The 21,460-nt window shown below is 36.2% G+C and overlaps 1 long non-coding RNA gene across 1 annotated transcript; it reads left to right on the top strand.

Annotated features, from left to right (window-relative positions):
• Positions 1-4,351: 4,351 nt before the first annotated feature.
• On the top strand, positions 4,352-5,291 carry LOC108369629 (uncharacterized). The gene is made up of 3 exons (XR_001848541.1): positions 4,352-4,549; positions 4,925-4,993; positions 5,123-5,291. It is a non-coding gene; the product is annotated as an uncharacterized LOC108369629 (long non-coding RNA).
• Positions 5,292-21,460: the final 16,169 nt, after the last annotated feature.

Below are 21,460 nucleotides of genomic sequence, written 5' to 3'. Positions count from 1 at the left end.
ACAGGGATAAGGAAACCAATGGATGGTACCCTGACCTAACCCCACTTCACTTAAAGCATCATAAAACCAACTGGCATCATGTCACTTTTGAGCCTAAAGCATACCTAGTTTCCAGCTCTCTAGAAAAATAAAAACATCGTATAAAAGCATGCTCAAGAAACAAAAAAAATTAATTAAAATTTTTTAGTTTAGCTCTCTAGAAAAAAATTGCTCGTTTATGTAAATATTTCTTCAAGAAAATTTACAGCAATGGCAAACTATTTTTTCAATCAAGAGAAATAATGAAAAACTTTCTTGTAATTTTTCTTGAGTTGGTACGTATGTACATGGCGTATGAGTGACATTGACATTTCGTTTGCGAAACTCATACGCCATGTACGTATAAGTAGTATGTACGTACGCTCGATTTTAACTATTCCGTGGTAATATGGATCCACCATTTTGAATTTATTTAATCTGATTTCAGCTTCATAATCGGCGACTTTAAGAACTGCCAATCGTAAAATTTTAAGGGAATCTAATCGTTAATTTCTATCGCATAGAATTTTGGGCAGAGCTTTGGTCCGTAGTTTGACATGAAGCGTCCCATATACATTTATTGAAAATTTCGAATAAAAAATCGCGCTTTTTTTTACCAGTTGTCCCTCCTTATAAACTGACAACCCCAAGTAAAAAAATGGATTTATGTCACTACAAAAGGAGTAACATAATTCCAAATTTTAAATTTTAAATTTGGGTTTATGCTACTTGGAGCTATGTCACGGCACCGTTATCTATATGGTTTCTGACCAGAGAAGAATTGCGCATAGGCTTCCACTTGGGGAACCTGGAGATCAATTAGTCTTTTCTCATGTCAAACGCCTGCAGCGTCTTTAAAAGTATATTCTATAGAGAAGACTATCTGCCCGTTTTCTAATAATGGAAAAGGAAAAACCACTATAACAGATGAGCGGATTTGAAAGAAATTGTATAAAAAGTAGGGAAATCGGGATATATATAATAAGGTGGCCAGGTATAGCTGTGAGCAGTCCAAAGAAGAGGCAGACAGCTTTGTAAAACCAATGCATAATGATCACATTAGAAAAATCGAGTAGTACGATATGGAAATCACAAACGATCTTTGAATCAAACGAGATGGTCGTAAAGTCTGAAGTTAATTAAGAGACCTGCAGTATAAATTCCGAAAGGGTAGACCCACTGTAGGAGCGGCTAACTTAGTTAAACAGCTGGCTGAAGAGGCGATCAGCCGGAAGACATGGATCGAAGAACTAATGCCTGTTTATTACTCTAGATGTTAAGAATGTTTTTAATACTTCAAGCTGTCAGAAAATACTTCAGGCCCCCAGAAGTTTAAAGTTTTAACATATCTTCGGAGGATTACAAGCAACTATCTTCGACCAGGTATTGATCTGGAATGCAATGTACTACGGCGTCCTGCGATCTAGACTGTTAAAGGGTGCAAAAATAATTGGGTGCGCTGACGATATAGCAGTGATGGCCCTACGTATGCAAGATTTGAAAACGGCTGCAAATGCTGCAATCCTTAGGCTACACGATTGGCTGACAGAAGCAGGCCTAGAGCTGGCACAGCAGGAGACTAAGGCAGTTTTGATCAGCAGTAGGAAGTTACGAGTAGTGGCCAAAATCAGTGTTTATGTCAACGATATAACCCGATGGAGATTTTAAAATACTTATGCATCGTTTTCGATACTCGGTTCTCATATACTTAAAGCGCATATAGAATTTGCAGACTGAAAAAGTTGTAGTAGGGCTGCTAAGGCTAAAGCTAAACGCCAGTGGTCTGAAGCAAGAACGCGGTCAGAATCATTCCGTCGAATCGATATGCTGACTTTGCAGCTTAAGAGTAGGTTACGCGTTTCGAACAACATCAAAGGGGCAGCGTTAATAATAGCTGGTCTTTTTTCTATTGACATAGTGACAAGAGAATTAGTTGGAACTACTGCGTATAAGCAAATGGGTCGACAGAAAACATGGAGAGGTTGACTCCCGCCTGACCGAAATATTAACAGATTTACCCACGAAGACGACCCGTACTGCACCTTCTGTACAGGATAATTAATCTGTGACGCTGAACATTGTTTTTGCGCTTGTCCGCAGTTCGATATATAAAGGGACAACTTGATCTTAAAGGTGGGAAGGCCAATTAAGTTTGATAACCCTGCGGATATCATACTTGAGTCAAAAGAAAATTGCGGATATCATACTTGAGTCAAAAGAAAATTGCTCCGTTGTTTGTAATATGCCAAGCACTATACTAAGAAAATTCGTCAAGCGGAATAACTCCATAGATAATCATAGGAAGGCTCTCCCGTCGCGAAGTAATACATAGCGGATCTTCCACGGTATCAGGGAAATGGAGCAGGGGCGGGTTTTTAATGCGGTGAGCCGAAAGGCAAGTCTCACACTTATCGGCTTTCAATGCTTTGTGCTACCTCTGTAAAAAAACTACAAAACACATATTTTTTTGTGGTTATACACAATTGTACATACTAGAAGTTAAGCAATAGCAACCAACTGCAAAAAAGAAGTAAGATCAAAGGACTAAAGGAACTTGCGGCAGGCAATTAGTATAAATAGCCGGCCAGCTACCAAAACAAACGGGTGTCGTCAGTCGACTACTGCAGAGCAGTGTTGTTGCGAATATTATTCCGAAAAAAAGTCCTTTCTGGATAATAAACAAACCGCTTATCCAAATTAAACAAGTTTGGTACCAAATTAAAGAGGACTTTAATATCTTTTTAACTCAAATGTCTAAACGGGGAAAGCCACATATTTAAAAATATTTCAATAACAAATATTAATCAAGTACCATAGCACAAACCTTGTGTCAGGTGTATGCATTTCTTTAGTATTAAATTATAAAAAAAAATAAAAATTAAGATCGTTCGTTATTTCTGTTTAAAAGCTATTTCATTCCTCTTTCATATGATACCAAATTTGTTTCATTTCGACAGGCGATTTGTTTATTATCCAGAATGGACTTTTATTTCGGAATAATATTCGCAACAACCCTGCTTGGTATTATGAAAAGAGCAGGTACTACTGCCTCCAGCCCTAAAAGCCCTATCTACGTCAACAAGGCGTATACGCAATCGGATTTTTTTTTTTTAATTTGAACACAAAAGTGCCTTTATACTTTGCTGTTTTAAATAAATGTGGTAGTAGTTTTTATTAATGAAACTACATATATTTTATTCTTATTCTTCTTATCATTACTTCACTATTCTTTGTAAAAAGGTTGTCTTTTAAGTCACCTACGCCACTAAGACGTATGTTAGGGCTTTACGTAACTTTGAAGTAGACTGGATTTCTAGGGCTAGTCTAGGTTTCAGTCAGCGATATGTAGAGATGGACAGGTTCTACACCCTCTTTCCGAAGACTGCGGGTAGGTTCTTCTCTCCCTTTTTTACCCACAGGTATTTAGAGACGGGCAGGTTCATCTGCCTACGTTGGAAGGTTGCGGATAGGTTCTATTACTTCTCCATTAAATTAGCGTAGTTTAGGGATGGCTATATGCCAGCCAAGTGGAGAAGTAGGACCTACTCCCATACTCTTACTACGTACGTAATCTAGACAGACGAGTGCTTAGTATGAAATCTAAATGAACTATTTGTATTTTTGTGGCTAACCCAGCATCAAGCATAACCTCTAAGGCGGTTACAGCGCCTAGCATGAAGAAATAAATACCACATAGACTTGTGTTTTGAGCAGCAAAACATCTGCGCACTACGTATTTCTCGCAGGAAATCTTTGCATAAAAACTCCTTAAATTGCACCAAAGAAACATAAAACTTCACAAGTGAAACTACGAGTGCCAACTCAGTAGGCAGAAGATGGTGCAGATACGTACGTATGTATATGTATATTTGTAGTTCTCTTCCACTTTTGCGCGGTAAAAACTTTAGCAGCCTCCGTTGGAAAACCGCCAAAAAAGAGAGAAAGAACACAGCTAAATTTATGCGACCGTCGTCTGCCAGCTGCCTGCTGCGCGCCCAGCATTGTTTCACTTGCGATGTGTTCACCACTCAGCTAAAACGAATTTATAAAAAAAGTATTGACTTTTTTTCGCTTCATTCACAAATTTTTGTCGCGCTGCTGAAATGAAGGATTTGTGGTTTGGTTGGTGCTCCCGCCTTATGTATGCAAACTGCTGCACTTGCATCGTGGCTCTGCGCTGAGCTGAGCGCCTGGACAAAAGGCAACACAAACAACGCATTTGGAGGAGCGCCGCAATTTCCATGCTTTCAGGCGGCACTTGCAAGCCGACCCAAACGCCAGTATGCGAGTCATCGGTACAGTGGCGTCATGAACGCCTCCGGAATGGCGCGAAATCATATTTATGATAGGACTGAGGGTGACTTTGATTTGGGCGGGAAACTGGTCGAGTGGGTGGGCGAGCGAGAGCATTGCATATTTGTATATCTGCGTGGAGATGAAGTTGCGTTGGTGTGCAAATATTTGCACTGCTGCAGCCACAGAGTTTAACGGACAGCCTGGCAGTAACAAAGGAAGTGCAGCCGGAAACATGGTACGTAACGCAGGAAGGGATTTATAAAAAAATTGCAAGCATTTTGTTCGCTGCTGCACTTTGTTTTTCCTTTTTTGTGTTTTACGTTTTTTGCTTTGCTTCCACGCAAACACGTAGTCGAACTGAAGTTGGAAATCGTTGAATGGAATATAAAAACAAAAAGTGAGCGTGGGAATGAATTTGTTGCAATAAAATGGGAAATGCTGTGTGGGTAGCGCGAAAGCGAAAAACTTTTTAATATCCGTAAATTTCACTACTTGTTTGAAGTCTTTTTCCGTTTATCGGGATTTTTACTGTGTGTGCACAATGAATGCACAACTTGACATTTTTGTTCGATAAAAACTAAGCGTAGTTTGTATATTTCATGTATTTCAGTAACAACAACGTTGGACCATAAAATAAGGAAGTCAAACTAAAAACTGGGCGGACAACGGCTAATGAAAAGTATGATACCTTATTTTGATTGAATTTAGTTATCCGAACACAGGAAGTACTTAAATAAATTTTTTTATTCAATTATATGCAAATGTTGTAAACAATTATTAACTTTTATTTTTTCTTCTTCCATGTCAGAAAACTTCAGTGAAGCAGGAAAAAACTAAATACACTTTAGGAGCGCTAAAAGGACACAAAAAAATGCAGACACATGTAAACTTCATTTTAGGTCGTAGATTACGGATCTGTATACCGTTTTTCTAGATCAGGTAATTTTCCAAAGATATGTATTCTCGTTTTAAGTTTGTGAATGAAAAAAAAAATACTTGTACATACATGGCTTAAGGCATATTTCATACAAAAACCAAAAAATATTACGCCTTTTCATTTTATCATTCACGTTTTTATATATCCATCCATTTTCTTCTATTCTGTAAAAGAACAGACTTTAATACAAATGAAAACAAGTTTACAACAAATTTGTTATTTTTTTAAATTACTCTCTGCTAAAATTTGATTAGATTATATAAAAAAAAAAAAAACATGTGTTGATTTTTCCGGTTTTGTCAAAGAATCAACTATATTTATACAAAAATNAATTTTTGTTCGATAAAAACTAAGCGTAGTTTGTATATTTCATGTATTTCAGTAACAACAACGTTGGACCATAAAATTTTAAATTACTCTCTTTTTTATTATTATTATTATTTTTTTAAATTACTCTCTGCTAAAATTTGATTAGATTATATAAAAAAAAAACATTTGTTGATTTTTCCGGTTTTGTCAAAGAATCAACTATATTTATACAAAAATATCTAAAATTAAAAAAATAATAATAATAAATTTTTAAAACTTGTCAATATGTGGTGTGCTTATAATTTTAGCACGGGTTGTAAAGTATGAATGTATATAGTATATGTATTTATATTTTTAATTATTCAAATTCTTTATATTTGAATAACAAATAATATTAAGAAAATTAAAATTGAAATGTAAAAGAATTTGTTTTAATTCTATTAAAAGTGGTTTAAAAAACATCGAAAAAGTATTACGAAATGTTAGATAATGACTCCAAAAAGACTCCAATAAATCGTCAAAAAAGAACCACAAAAATGCTCAAATATGACTCTAAAAAGACTCCTAGAAACGTTCAAATATGACTCCAAAATAGCTCCGAAATTCACTGAAAAAGAGTCATAAAATGCACCAAATTCATGATTTTGGAGTCTTTTCGGAGTCATTTCATTCAGCATGCCCGCGTAGAGCGAGAAATCGCTCATTTAGGGCTACAAAAAGAGCTCATTTATGAGGGCAAAGCTCCGATATAGGAAGGTTTATAGCTCAAAAAAGAGTCTTTTAGGATCCTTTGGTTAGCCGGTGTATATTTTGTTCTGTTGTTGTTCTGCTACTTTTCATCCAGTGTGTAACCGTTAGAACAATTGTTCTGTCATTCTAGTGTGCAATAGCCCAATCGGGTACAACTGGGCATTAATTAGTCACAACTAGTCTGATATGGATATTACTGAAGATCAATTGGTCTCGACTCATCCCTTACGGGTATAATTGGGGATCACTTAGTCCCCGACTGTTCTATAACGGGTATAATTAAAGATTTAATGATATGTACGCACTTAGTCAATGGAATGTCATGTACGGCGTTGGCACATAGAGAGAGTAGTCGCTTAACAAACATGAGAACCCTTGTTCCAATCGCAGCTGGCGCAATCTTTTATTTTTATTTTTTAAAAGTGACTAGTCGCTTTTTATATCCATTCTGGTCTCTTCATAGGATATGCTCGAACAAGAGTGTACAGTTCCTTTCGAAGAAATCAGATCAAAAGTGGTATTAGTCGCGTGTTCCTTTGCGATTGCTCCCGAAGCCATCCATGATTAGTCGCATTTTTTGCAGGATGCTTTGCCGAACGTGCGCAACACGAAGTAGCTTATTGTAAACGTGTGCTGACAGTAATGTTGGGAGTGAAATACAACCTATTCCCGCGGGAATAGGAAAGTAAAAAAATGCCCGACACTGATGTAAATCCTACATTTCCTGGTCGAGCCATCTGAATTACCTAACATTCGCACAGCAAACACCGAACAATTTCTTCGCTATCTTTTGCAAGTTCTGTTATAGGGGGTGATTACTTTCTTGCTGCATGTGTAAAGGCCTGCGCCGTTCTGAATATGTATGCCGCTAACCTAAGAATCAAGCAGATCCTTACTATTCGTTCTATTATAGTCAGTTCAGCGTTCATGGATTTCTTGCAAGCTAATTTATCTGTAACTAGTCAGTATGAGGGGATGCAAATTAATTTCCCTTTTAATTGTTCTTCCTTCGCTAATTTCTCAGCTCTCTCATTGCCTTCAATGTTATTACATCGCACAGTCCAGGAAAGAAACGAGCATTGTCCAAAAAAATACTTCTATTAATTCCAAGTCGTAAAAACGAAGCGACAACGTGTTTATTCTATACCGCAGCCCATCTTCTTACTGCTGAATTCCACTTTCTCCACTAGTGCCGTTTCAATTTAAATCGGTGGCGCAATTTCCCATTTCGCAGTGTCAGATTGAAGAAATCACACACAAATGATTCGTCCCGTCTAGAACCTGGTTTGTTCTCAAAAGGTGCGCGCGGGTAAAATATCGTGCTCATCATCACTTTGTATTGCGGGAATCGGCATGGCGTCGTAAATGCAGCTTCATTTGGCGCAGTCAAAAATGCTCTAAAATCAACCGAAAGATAGCGTACTGTAAAAATTATTACAATAATGGACTTGCCAGGCCTGCAGTCACATTGATAAGGTCCAATCAGTTTCATTGAAGGAGGTCAGTCGAGCAATATGCACTCTTACATTTGGATTAGGTAAATATCAAATTGCGCTTAACATCTGGCACATCTCTTCAAAGCCCGCTTTTCCCATCACTGCCGGTTTCTTACCTAGTAGTTTTATTGCCGCAATATTACTACTCCCACAGCAGCTTTTTATGGTGTCCCACAGGGGTCGAATCGTGTTTCGAATCCTACTGCTAACTTATGTGTGTCAAGGCGCTGAAGAGCTCTTTGTTTAAGGCAGGATTAAGAGCCAAGTGCTAAATTTCTCAAATGCTCGTTGTGATGGCAGCACCTTGATCTCAGGCTTTCGTCGCATCTCCTAATGTATATCTTTTGATACATAATTGCGTACTCTGGACGCAACTCGAAAGTGATCGCACAGATGGCAAACGCTCGAGCGGCATGTCTTCCGTCCGTCACAACATTGTCAATTTGGGGTTTCGTTCGTGGTTTGGAGAACACCCCACTTAAGTGCCTTTGGCTTTGGCTCTGTGTATGTTATATTTTATTGTGACGAGAACTAAAGTTTATGCCGATTAAGAGAAAAAATATTGGCATAAGTAGGAAAAAAATTCTATGAAATTTCGCGAAAAAATTTAAAAACGTAATGTATGTATCATGTAGTGTATGCTACATGTTTGCCGTTAAAGTACGACAAGTTAAGCTTCGCGCCTGCTTGCCTTGAGGAATAAGGTTTTCGATAAAACCTAAAATTCAAGTTTAAATATCAATCGGAAGAAGATGTAGAGCATGAAAACGGAAATTAACCAATTATTTCTCAGTGGAAATATTAAATCGTAAACACCTACACCACTAAAGTCACTTTAAGTACGCACAAATATGTGCCAATGCTCCAACTCACGCGCAGCTGCTTACAAAATGCGGCTTTTTCAAAATAATATTTTCTCGAATTTCCTCTATTATTGGCCACCTACGAACATATAATCAACATTTCCTCTCTACCATCAAACCAAACCGAAATTCATTTCCCTCCATTCACCGCCCACATCCAGCCACAACTCTCGTCATTCCACTGGTTTTGTCACTACCTACCAAAGTAGTCGACATATTGCCATAACCGCTTCCGATGTAGCTGCTGTTGCGCCTTGTTATGTGTTTGATGTTGCAGCAGCAGTAACGATTATATATATGTAGTTATGTTGATGCTGTTGTTATAGCTTTTGGCAGCGCTTGAATTGGCTTCTTCGTCTTCGACAAGGGACTTCTCGAACACATGCCTGACATTTAAGACGGAAGCCGGAAAATAACTTAAAGGACATTTTCATTTGATTGTTTGCGCTTGTATATTTAAGTAAGTAGGTATGTCCTATTACATGTGTACATATTTAGTTATGAAAGTCAGTGCGTTTGTTATCGAATATTTGCGAGAGCTTTGTGTGCGAATGCTCTTATTTGTGTGGCAACGTTTCCGCATGCTATCCACATTAAAACAATATGGCGCCGGCTAGTGTTTTGCCAAGAATTCATCGATTTGAGTTGCTCTTGTTGCATGAGTCTGTCAGAGTTACCAAGAGACTGTGAAAGAATAAAACTATTTTGAGTCGCCTTTATAACTTTAAAGAAAAAATTATTGAGTACAGCTAGTGGTATACATATATTTACACTGAAAATAATATCTGCGTAAATATAACGAAAACCTGCGTAAATCTTACGAAATTTTTCGTCATTTTGAGCCACGAAAGTTTTCGTTGATTGTACAAAACCTTTTTCGTACAAACTACGAAAATATGAGGCATCGGATCTTTAGTACATTTTACGAATGTATTCGTACTATTTACTAAAGAATTTAGTACTATTTACTAAATAATTAAGTACTATTTACTAAAGAATTTCGTGCTCTTTCTTAGATTTTAACCGACTTCCAAAAAAGGAGGAGGTTATCAGTTCGTCGGAATATTTTTTTATTTTTATTTTTTATTTTTATGTATGTTACCGCATAACTTTGGACCACGTCAACCGATTTCGATAATTCTTTTTGCATCGGAAAGGTAGTGTCTCAGAGGTGGTCCCATACTAATCTGGTTGAGATCCGATCAGTGGATCATGAGACATATATATATATATTTTTTTTTATGGGAGTTGAAGTCGGTTTTTTTTTGCTAAAAATTACTTGTTTACGAAATTTTTGTAAAATGCACAGAAATAATTCGTATATTTAACGAAACTATCTGCGCTTGTTTCGTAGAATGTGCGATTGCTTTAATTCTCCACACTGTTAAAAACATATTACGAATTATAACACAACACTTTTATTTTATTTTTATCGTTGATTTTAAGCGTTTTTGTTTAACAAAACGTTTTGCAAAAACGCTTAACATTAATGATTAAAATATAATGAAAGTGTTGTGCAATAATTTTACTCATGTTTTTTATAGTGTTAATAATAAAAGCAATCATACGTTCTATGAAAGAAGAAGAAGAATTTTCTGACTACACTGTAGTTCAGAATTAATAAAAAAGGTTATTTTACCTATAATAAAACTTAAGTCTTTTATTTATATGCATACGAATAGGTTCTATACTACATATTTTTATTGCTTAGGCTTCATTCAATAAAGTTCATATATTGATGCAAAGTGTTAAACTATGAGACTCAACAACACTAAATATAATAAGATATAAAATATGAAAGAATATAAAAAATACTGGTTTTACTTTCTTAAACATTATAATATTTTTATGTAGAGGCACTTGACAGATTCGCAGCTTCATCGATGTTTGTTTCCTTGACGACTATAAATTAAAGGAAAATTATAAGGCGTCTGAAAAGCAAGTTTCAGTGAAAAGTCATATATCTACTTACTTTTAATTACATTAAGTAGTGCTCCTGGTTAGGCCGTTGATAGGTAACTGATGAAATTGCCTATTTATCAAGTCCCACATTGCAGCGCAAGGCGCAGCGTAGGCGATGTTAAAAACATTAGGGGTATTCTCTGAGTCTTGCAAAGCCCTTGCACGGTGCACAGATTGCACGGATTGCACGGCAAAAACCGGTTTTCGTATCCCTGCAGTGAAACCCCAAACTAGTCAAGAAAAATACTAGTTTACAACTAGAATTTCCTGACTGAAACCGAACTAGTTCGAAAATGACCAGACTTTTACCAAGTACAATACGATTTATTCATGCCCTGTTTTATTTGGCTTCGACAGTTTAATAGTACAATAGAGTACACAAAGCTTCAGTCTCTTTTATTTCTAAAACTCAGCAGCTTGTAATGCCAAATATACGCAACCACAGTTAGATGCTAGATTTCACCTAGGTTGCGCCAGTTAGCCTTTTTTTTCTAGTGCGGTTCGGTAATAAAAGAGACTGATGCTTTGTATTTTGACGTTTTGGAATGCACCCTATTACAAATTTTATTTGTGTATATTGTAAACCGTTAAAGCGAGTATGTACTCGCAATTATACCATACATGTTAAATAATGATTAATATTCATAATGATTATTAATTAAAGCATGTTTTTTTGGATAACCGTTTAATGATTAAGGGCCGGTTGTTCAATGTCTGGTTATCACTACTTCCCGGTTAAACATCATTATCAACGATTTCGACAGCATGCATATAACAAGTGATCGATAAAGCAGTCGTTGTATCTAACCGGAGCTTCTACCTCCGATTTGTGCTAATCAGACATTGAACAACCTGCCCTAAATACCGATATTAGTACATTTTTAATGATTAATCATTAATTACATAAATAAATTTTTTTTTATTAATTCGTTAATTTTAATTATATCATTATTTTGTTATTTTTGATCATTTGCAATTATTTTGGGCTTTTTTAATTACACTATTAATATAATCATTTGATTAATTTCAATTATCAATCAACAAGCAAAACTATACACAAAAAATAAGAATATTTAATAACTGCATGAATTATTTATTTATTTTCTTCTTATCCAAATCTCAAATTTTATGCGTTAATTATTACTTTTATAAAGTCTATAAAACAAAAGACTGAAATGTACAAAGCTAATGAATTTAATTTAATTTAATGAAAACTTTTATTTTTATTTAAGTTTAGTCGAAAATGATCATTCGTGATGATAGTTCGAACTAAAGTATTTATTTTATTTTTAACTGAAACGTATTTTTTTGCATTTTTTAATATTATTAAAAAAGTTGAAAAACATGTATTTATTGTACCTGAAAGCTTTTTCTTTTAACAACATTTAATGAAAAATGCATCAAAATTTATGTTCGAAAGTTTGAAATATTTATGTATTTATTTTTGCTTTTATTTTAACACTAATTATTGGCAAATCTAAGGCAAAGTGTACTTAATGAAAAGTTTTTTATTGTATATTCATGAATACATTTTATTTTTTGACTCCCAAAGTATAGGTTTTGGTCCATAATTGAACTAGTATTTTTCTGTCTGTTTTGAACTAGTATGAGACTGGTATATTTCTGACCGAAATCTGACAATTGCCATCTCGTAGGACATCCCTATGTTAAAAATACCAGTTTATTGCATGGAAAAAAGATAGTTGGCTGACTAGTTGGGCATGCGGGTCATACTAGTTGTGAGGTAGTTTACAACTAGTACATTTGACTACAGGGATGGGACAGCTTTGCAAACCGTGCAATCCGTGCACCTTGCAAGGGCTTTGCAAGACTCAGAGAATACCCCTATTGTATGCTTAAAAGCATAGTATATCCACATATTATATATTTATTTTGTATTGTTTTTTTTTATCCATTATTTTTTATCCATATTATAATAATATTATACGTTTCACAGCAGCCAACAATTAATTTCGCAATGACACGCGATACAAAAAATATGATGAAATATTAAACTGTCGGTAATTGAGTATATTGTACGAAAACATTCGTATGTTGTACGAATTTAAAAAACATGTTTCTGCATTAGTACTTTATACGAATAAAATGCCTTACGAAAGTCCTTTCGTTATATTTACGTATGGTTCGTAAAATCTTGTTTCGTTGTGAAAAATGTGTTCGTATTATGAACGAAAGTTTCGTACATTGTACAAAAACCAAGACTACTACATTTGAGCTGGCCACTGTGGTGAAGTGGTAAGTAGTGCGCGCTTCCACTTCGCAGCGCCTGGGTTCAAGCCCTGGTCAAAGCAACATCGCACAAAAATTTAGAAAAAAGGTTTTTTCTTGGTTGGGAAACCTCCGAGTGTATTTCTGCCATGAATAGCAGCTTCTCATAAAAATACAATCGTCGTTCGGAGGCGGCGTAAAACTGTAGGTCCCTTCACTTTGTGTGAAAACATCAAGGCGCACGCCACAAATCGGAGGAGAAGCTCGGCCAACGACTAACATATGTGTTAGCGCTAATCTATTATTATTATTATAATTATATTCAAATTACGATTATTATATAGGGATTTGATGGCAACTTAGAAGAAGGAATAGGCCGGAGTCATAGGCGCAAGAGTTCGCACTGCCTATTCCGCCGTGTAAGTAAGAGTAAAAACGGGATTGTATGTCCAGAACTGCGGTTTCTCCTTGGACGATTTTCTGGCGTTAAGGACGGAGATTGTGTTCATTGGACAGTTATTTCTTTTCTGGATCTGTATTCGATATTTCGCATCTTCGACACTTCTTTAATGAAAGGAAGAATTCATCATATAGCCCGACTGCGATGTCTATACTAACTTCAAGTTTATCGAAACAGAGTTGATCTTAGATTCATGAACTTTAAAAATTGTAAGCCTGCTACTATGGGCTTGATAGTCTTAATCAGTAAAGCAAATGCGGACAAAACACCTCTACTTGGCAACCCTATTAGTAAGTTTCAATTGTGTGCTTTTCCTTTGGCAATCGGTAGTATTTACCATGAAATTTAAAATAGTAATTCTTGGTTTCAATAAGCGAAGTTAAAGTTTTATTTGATGTTTTTTTTTCGTGTCTTGTACTTGTACTTGGAAGCGAATTTATGCAATTATGAAGCATTTTCCGGTTTTCACAACATGCCTGTACACTTGTTTACAATTATTTGCTTTGAAGATATCAATGAGTCGTGCGTTCTTGCCGAGGGGTAAATTGTAAGTAATTTCACAAGGGGCAATGCAATGAAAAATTTTTAATTGAACTGAAGTTAAAGGAACGGACATTTGATTATTATGCTGTTAAGTAATACAACATGTAAAGTGGAGAAGCTTGGACTTTTAACAGGCGGCCTAAGTATTCGTACAATAAAACGCTCGATTAAAAGAGATTTATGCTATTTACTCAGAGAAAGAATGAGACGACGCTGACATTATCCTAAGAGAAGAAATATCTCGGTATCATAGATCTTCAGTAGAAACAAGCTCATATTTGGAAGGTCATGGCCGACGTAAGAACCAGACTAAAGTACGATGCAATGGTCTGGTGGCTGAATTCCAGGAAAATTGCCCATTAAGTCGTGGTCAGCTGATAGACCCAATCTTATTCTGAATCAACTGAATTGCAGATAGTTCGGTAATCCGACTTAGAGTCAGGCAGCTAGAGCCCAATGTAGTTTGATAACAGTACTTTCTTGACGGCGCACAGTGTTTCAACTATATAAAGGCAGATGGTGACAGTTGATAAAAAGTTTATAAAAAAAAACAAAAAAAGTTTGGCGCTGAACTCATAAAAGCAGGTGTTTCTTCTTCCATTGTAATCAATTCTTTAAGTGTCATGGATTACTCGCGTGAAGGTATTTATCATTTATTGGATATTTTTAAACCGACTTCGCAAAAAGAAGAAAGTTATCAATTCGCCGGAATGTTTTCTTTTATATACGTTACCGCATAACTTTGGCCCACGTTAACCGATTTCTATAATTGTTTTTTCAAAGGAATGATGTTACCCATACTAATCTGGTTTAAGTCTGAACATTGGATCATGAAATTAACGATAATCTTAAATGTTTATGTGAGAATTGAAGTCGGTTTTTTTGCTTAAAAATTATTTGCTATTTTTTTTTTATCAAAAGCTTGACTTGGAAATGTAGTTGCTAAAGATTATAAGCAAAAACAAATGTGAGTACCGGTTCGTCGGGTTCGGAAATAAGCCGCGAAGCCGAATAAGAGAATTTCTTGTAGTTTCTGAGCATATAATTGGAACATTTCAAGCGACTTTGTATATATACATATATAATTTTCGAATTTCTTAATTTTTCGATTTCATCTTACTTTTGCGTAATTTCACGTTAAGAGTTTTTTGAACTATGGAAAAATTCCCCCAAAAATTAGAAGAAATGATAATATTACTATATATGTAATTTTTAAACGCAACCTTTGGATTTTTGAGAGTGTAAAGCGGAATGCTAAAATTAACCAAAATTCCATCAAAGTTAAAGATTAGCCCCATATTTTTTGGGAGTTATCGACGTAGTACTGATCCAATCTTCTTAGTATTTTACATCTACGTTTTTCTAATATAAGAGAGAATACAAACTAAATTTCATCGAAATCGGACATATTGGCTGCACTCGAATCTGAAGTCAAAATAACAAAAAACAAAATGGCCGATCCAATATGGGGCCTGAAGTCTTAAACACAATAATTTATGTTAAAAGTAATAATAAGAATGGCTTTTTAATATATCATTTAAAAATTTTTGGGGTCGCTAAATTCGAGTCTGGAATCAAAATAACAAAACACAAAATTACCGATCCAATACGGCGCCCGAAATAAAAGGAATGTAACAAACAGTGTTGTCACTTCAGAAACCAAATTAGTGGTAGATTATAATTAACAAATAAGAAAATCTAAGTTTGGGCGGAGCCGAACATTTAATACCCGCCGCAATTGTTAAATATACGTTTTTCACCTTTCCGAAAGCTACCGCTACATGGTAAGCCGGGGTGTATCAATTTTTAGTAAATTAGCGTCCTTAAATTTCGAAAGATTGTAGTTTCAAGCATTTCTGAAATTTACCGTTATATGAAAAGCGGCCGTAATTTTAGTCCGATTTCAATAATTTTCAGCGCAAATACCATACATAGTTTGGTCCAAATTCGTAAAACGGTTACCGAGATACATATGTATATATGATCATAAGTGGGCGGTGCAACGCACATTTTCCAAAATTTTATCATAAGCGTATTTTTTGGTACAGAATTGTTGCAAGCATCAATTTTGAATAAATCGGCTTTAATATTTACTGATTTATCGAAGATTTCGTATTAACCTTAATTACCCTTATATAGGATGAGGGCGTGGTTGTTCTCCGATTTTAAAAAGTTTCGCCCGTTTGGTATGTTGTACGAAGGCCAACAAGTGTGCCAAGTCTGGAAGAAATTGGTGCAGCGGTTACCAAGATATATACATGTAACCATAAGTGGGCGTGGCTACGCCCATTTTCAAAAAATTTATAATATTCGTATTTTTCATTTAAAACTTATTGTAAATATCAATTTTGAGTGAATAATCTTCAACAGTTACTAAAATATCGCAGTTTTCGTATTTCTGAAAATTACCGTTATATGGGTATTGTCCGATTTTGCCCATTTTCAATACCATCCGTCCTACGCTTGAAGACAGTGCATGTACCAAGTTTCGTAAAGATATCTAAATTTTTACTCGAGTTACCGTATGCGCAGGCGGACGAACTTTTAGACAGTCACCGCTTAATCGATTTTCCTTTTCATTCTGATCATTTATGTATACATTTGTCTATATTTGTCTCGATTCGTGGCCGCGGGCGCTGTGGTGTAGTGGTAAGCAGTGCGCGCTTTCACTCATCAGCACCTGGGTTCAAGCCCTGGTCAAAGCAACATCGCAAAAAAATAAAGAAAAAGGTTTTTTCTTAACAGCGGTCGTACCTCGGCAGGCAATGGCAAACCTCCGAGTGTATTTCTGCCATGAAAAACAGCTTCTCATAAAAATACAATCGCCGTTTGGAGTCGCGTAAAACTGTAGGTCCCTCCGCTTTGTGTGACAACACCAAGGCGCACGCCACAAATCGGAGGAGAAGCTCGGCCAAAGACTGACATAAATGTAAGCGCCAATCTATTATTATTATTATCTCGATTCGTTTTTCCTGTTTCAAACAACCGTTATGTGAACAAAGCTATAATACCCTTGTGCACAAGTGCGCTCTGGTATAAAAACAGTTTTAGATATCTAACAAAGTGTGTTAGGATATTTGTAAACTTTTTATTCGCCAAATTGCACTGTAGTAACCATATATGCAAAATTTCTATATTGCTATTACATACAATATGATCGCAATGCATTTTCAATTTGAAATAAGAGAATGAGGCGCCATATCAAAACCGGGACGGTTCAGGGATTGAAACAAACAAGCAAACGTTTTACGGTCTCATGTTTCCTTTAAGCCGCATGGGCTTTGTTAAGGCGATGACACTATCAATTAAAATAAGTTACATAGATGACCTCCAAAATTGCGTGGGTGATCTTAACAACGCATCCAGCGCGAAATCATATGAGAACTGGCCTGCGCATTTGACTACCAAGTGTCCTTATAGGGATTCCGATGAGTCAAGTATGTAATTAATAACGAGGCTCCATAACCTCACATCAATCTTCACTTACTTCTGCTGCATTGCCACCGGTGTTTGCTATTTTCTTCTTATGTTTGACGCCTGCAAGTGATCTCTGGTGCTGCGGCCTGCGCAACTCCCCGTTTCACTTTCTTAGTACCGTCTTCGTTACCACCCTCGTTCTGAGAGCGGTTTCATTACTTTGTCTCCGTAGCGGTTAGCGTGTTAGTACGTTCGGTCTGCACCATCTCGTACTCTTCCGCTATTTGCATATACCTAGGCTTGTCCACCTCGTCGCATTCACTTACAACACCGGCCTCTGCATTGTTCTCAATCCTGTCAAGCATGAACAGCACTTTCTGGTACCTCTGCCTTATGACAACACGCGAGGGTTTTTTCTTTTTATCGGCGAGATTTCTTCCGTCAATGGCCGCTTGATTGCTAGTCATTGCTAAACCATCCAAATTACTAAGTCGGGCACGTCCGGCGCTATTGTTGTCTACTTGCAGAGGGATGGCACTTTAATTTACGCCTACCACTCTGCTGGTTTCTGTTGTTTGTACAACTGGGGCACTATGGCTGGCACCTACTGATATACTTGCAACTTAAGGCGGTTGGGGTTGGGGATTTGAGGAGCTGTTCCTCTTCCGACAGGGTTACTTCATAATGTTGTTGTTGTTGCTATAGCTTTTTGGTGTTGCTTGTTTATTTCCATTTGTCGATCCCACGAGAAGTCCGGAAAGAGTTCGTCGTTCGTCCGCAGAGCCAGTATACGTGTAGAAGGCACTGTTACAACCGAAAAGAGTTAGGGTTGGTGTCCAAATATAGTGAGATAAATGTATATTGTTATTATATGACCCGTGATAACATGAGCTATGAGAACCTGTGCGGCAGCTGCAATGGGTGCTATTTAAAAGCAAATAAATATATAAATTTTCACATTGAGTTTAGACCCAAACGAAGAACGGCTAACTTGAGTATTCTTCGTTAAAATCGCAGTACCTATATGTTCAGTTGAATATTCCTGCTAAACTGGAGCCTTTTTTTGCGTTGTTTTGAATTTAGAAAATCAGTTCTCCTCTCTTCCTTTGGGCAAATCCGCAACTTGATTTTTTGATTTTGTTGCTCGCAAAATTTTTCATGTAGCGTCAAAGCGTTTTTTTAAATTTTAAAATAAATTATTTACTTTACATTTATAAATATTTTAAGTACACTCTATAGCTGTTTTTATGTATGTTTGTTTGTAGTTCCTTGTGCGAGTGCAAATGTGTAAAACCATTGTGTCCTCCCCTTCTTTGTCGGCTGCTACTGCTGTTTCACTGCTACATACCAGTATTTTTACGACCCTACCTCCATGCTTTGTCTGTCTCTGCCTGCCGGCAATTAACTGTCACCCTAATTCGTTATGCTATTACGATACCGTGCACAGAAATGCTACACAGTAATTACGGAGATGCTTTGGAAACTTTGTAAATGTAGGTAACTGAAAAATTGCGAAAAAGTGCTATTGACACTTTAATAGTTATTTTTGTTCTTCTCTGCCTTTTAATGGTTTTTATTTGCAATTGTTCTTTAATTGCTGTTGAGAATTTAGGAATTAATGAGATTAACTGTGTAGTATATAAAAAAAAATCTGGATCTAAGAGGTTGTGGACATCAAATGGATAATCAAATAATTTACAAACTTTATTTTAAACTTTATCTATTCAGTTTCGCTTCGAAAATATGCTTATTTAAGAACGATAACCGATGAACCGAAGTAGTTAAAAACTCTTAACAACAGCATGCTTTTGTAAAAGAAATAATACAGTGTCTCGTCGGACCAAAGATTCATTTTGATCAGTTCAATCGCTATTACATTCGCTCCAGCGGATTTTTTGGTTTTGGTGTGCATTATTTACCTCGTCATGGCTATGCGAAGGTTTATGAGTTTCCTCTCTATAAGTACATTAGTATTTGTGCTCCCTTCAATTTTCAGATGTTCTCTGGCAATACGGTCTTGAACCATTTTCTTGGTGTCTTATTTTTGGCTCTTAAAAAAACATGTCAGGAATTTCTGTTTTCCCGGTATCGCTCAATTGTAGTGTGAAGTTCCGATAGGGTTGAACCAATGGGAGAGAGGTGTTAGCATATTGGATTTCAGTAGGCCACTAAAGAGGAGGTTGGTGTTGTGGGGGGCAGGGTGGCCTTTACAAGCTAGACATATATCAGCGTTGCGCGATTTTTTAATTAATCGAGCAAAACAATTTGATTAGTGGTTTTCCAACTAAAACAAATTTTTTATGTAACGCAAGCACCATTTTCAAGATAATAAATTTTATATCATATTTGGTCCACGAATCAAATAACAAATAAAATATATTTTTACTTGGTCGGCGATTTAATTCACAAATCAAATAGATTAACTTATTTTTGATTTTAAATCTCGTAACCTTGACATGCATTGGGCATTTCGGAAAAACCACGAGATTAGGCGACTGGGTCAGAGTGACGCCGCATTCATGGAGTGAGAGTCACTGTAGGTGGCGAAGGACTCTCTGCGGATGAAGTAAATGGCTTTTCGGTACCCCCGTCGGTTCCAAGGATTGTTGCGGATGTGTTTGGATCGCGTCTTGTATTCGACAAGATAATCTCTGGCGTGCCTGGGAGGGAGGATCTGCCTCAAGCTGCTGAAACCAATGCGCTTCACTCGATTATTGTCCCTCTCTCTTTTCCATAGACCGAAAATTTGAAAAACTAAAATGTCAGGGCTTTCAAATTTTTTTACAGAACTGTCGATATCCTTGTCATGCTCATGATGATATGTATGTATGTAGGTAAAGGATAGAATTGCTTAGAACTGTAGAAGAATCACAGGCAGGGACCGAAACTAACAGTTATTTTTTTTTAAGTCACTTTGGCCAAATATTTATATAAAAGCCATTTACTGATAATAAACAAACCGCTTATCCAAATTAAACAAGTTTGGTATGAAAAGAAAGGGGGCTAAAATAGCTTTAAAACTGAAATGTCTAAACGAGGAAAGCCACCTTTTGGAAATTATTTCAATAAAAATGTTATTTAATTACCATAGAACAAACCTTAGGTCAGGTATATGAATTTCTTTTGTATTAAATTATAAAAAAAAAAATATAAATAGAGGTGGTAACCTTCGTTCGTTACTTTTGTTTAAAAGCTATTTCCGTCCTCTTTCATTTGACACCAAATTTGTTTTTTTGGATAAGCGGTTTGTTTGTTATCAGGAAATGACTTCTATATATAAAAATAACCAAGTTGACTTAAAAAAATAACTGTTATTTTTGGTCCCTGATCACAGGTCATAGACCATTATGAATGCTTCCAGAAGAGGATTCCTCAACAGAATATGCCAACGCTTTTGCTCGCATGGAAGCGAGAAACCGGTATGTAATTTTTTCGGCGAATGCTCAACTAAAAGGAGATGAAAATACTATTTGTAGAAACTCCGTAAACAGTCTTCGATAACAAAGGATGCATTTGATTTGTCGCAAAAGTAGATATTAATAGGGAACATGATTTTATAATACTTTTCAGCATGCAATTTAATTTTTGTGTAAATTTACATATGTACGTATGTATGTTTTTCTATGCAAATGTACATACATACATGAGTGCATACGTATTCTATTAACCAAGTATTTAAGTATTATCATACCTTTTAAACCAATATACACCCACATGGACTTATATCATTCACCTACATCAGTGGGCAATTAGTAACAGCTTAGCCAAAACAGCTGTTANCACCGACTGCTAAGCAATATTTTAAGTACTACAACAAACAGTGTTACACTTTTATGGTTTCAAGCCGAAAACAAAACCAGTTGGTAAACATGAAAATAGTCTTACATTCGTAGAAATAAGTCCTTTTTCTGGGGGTAAGTATGAAGGAGTGTTGTGTGACAAATATTTGTATGTATGTATGTATGTATATGTGTGCATGAACATAAAATATAAAGAGTGCAAGCAATTGTGCAGTGTTGATTCTATTCTAATGAGAGCGACATCACACCGCACATATCCTTTTTCACCGCATACACGCGCGGCAAACTGCATACATATACACATGTGCTGGCGTCTGCTTATGCACATACAAAGTGTGTATGTTTGGGCTTGTGGCTTTGCATAATACGCGGCACAACAC

The sequence above is a fragment of the Rhagoletis zephyria genome, unplaced genomic scaffold, assembly GCF_001687245.7.
Source record: "Rhagoletis zephyria isolate East Lansing unplaced genomic scaffold, Rhagoletis_zephyria_1.1 Rzeph_scaffold_03776, whole genome shotgun sequence".
Classification (NCBI taxonomy): domain Eukaryota; kingdom Metazoa; phylum Arthropoda; class Insecta; order Diptera; family Tephritidae; genus Rhagoletis; species Rhagoletis zephyria.
This window is presented reverse-complemented; position numbering and strand designations above follow the sequence as displayed.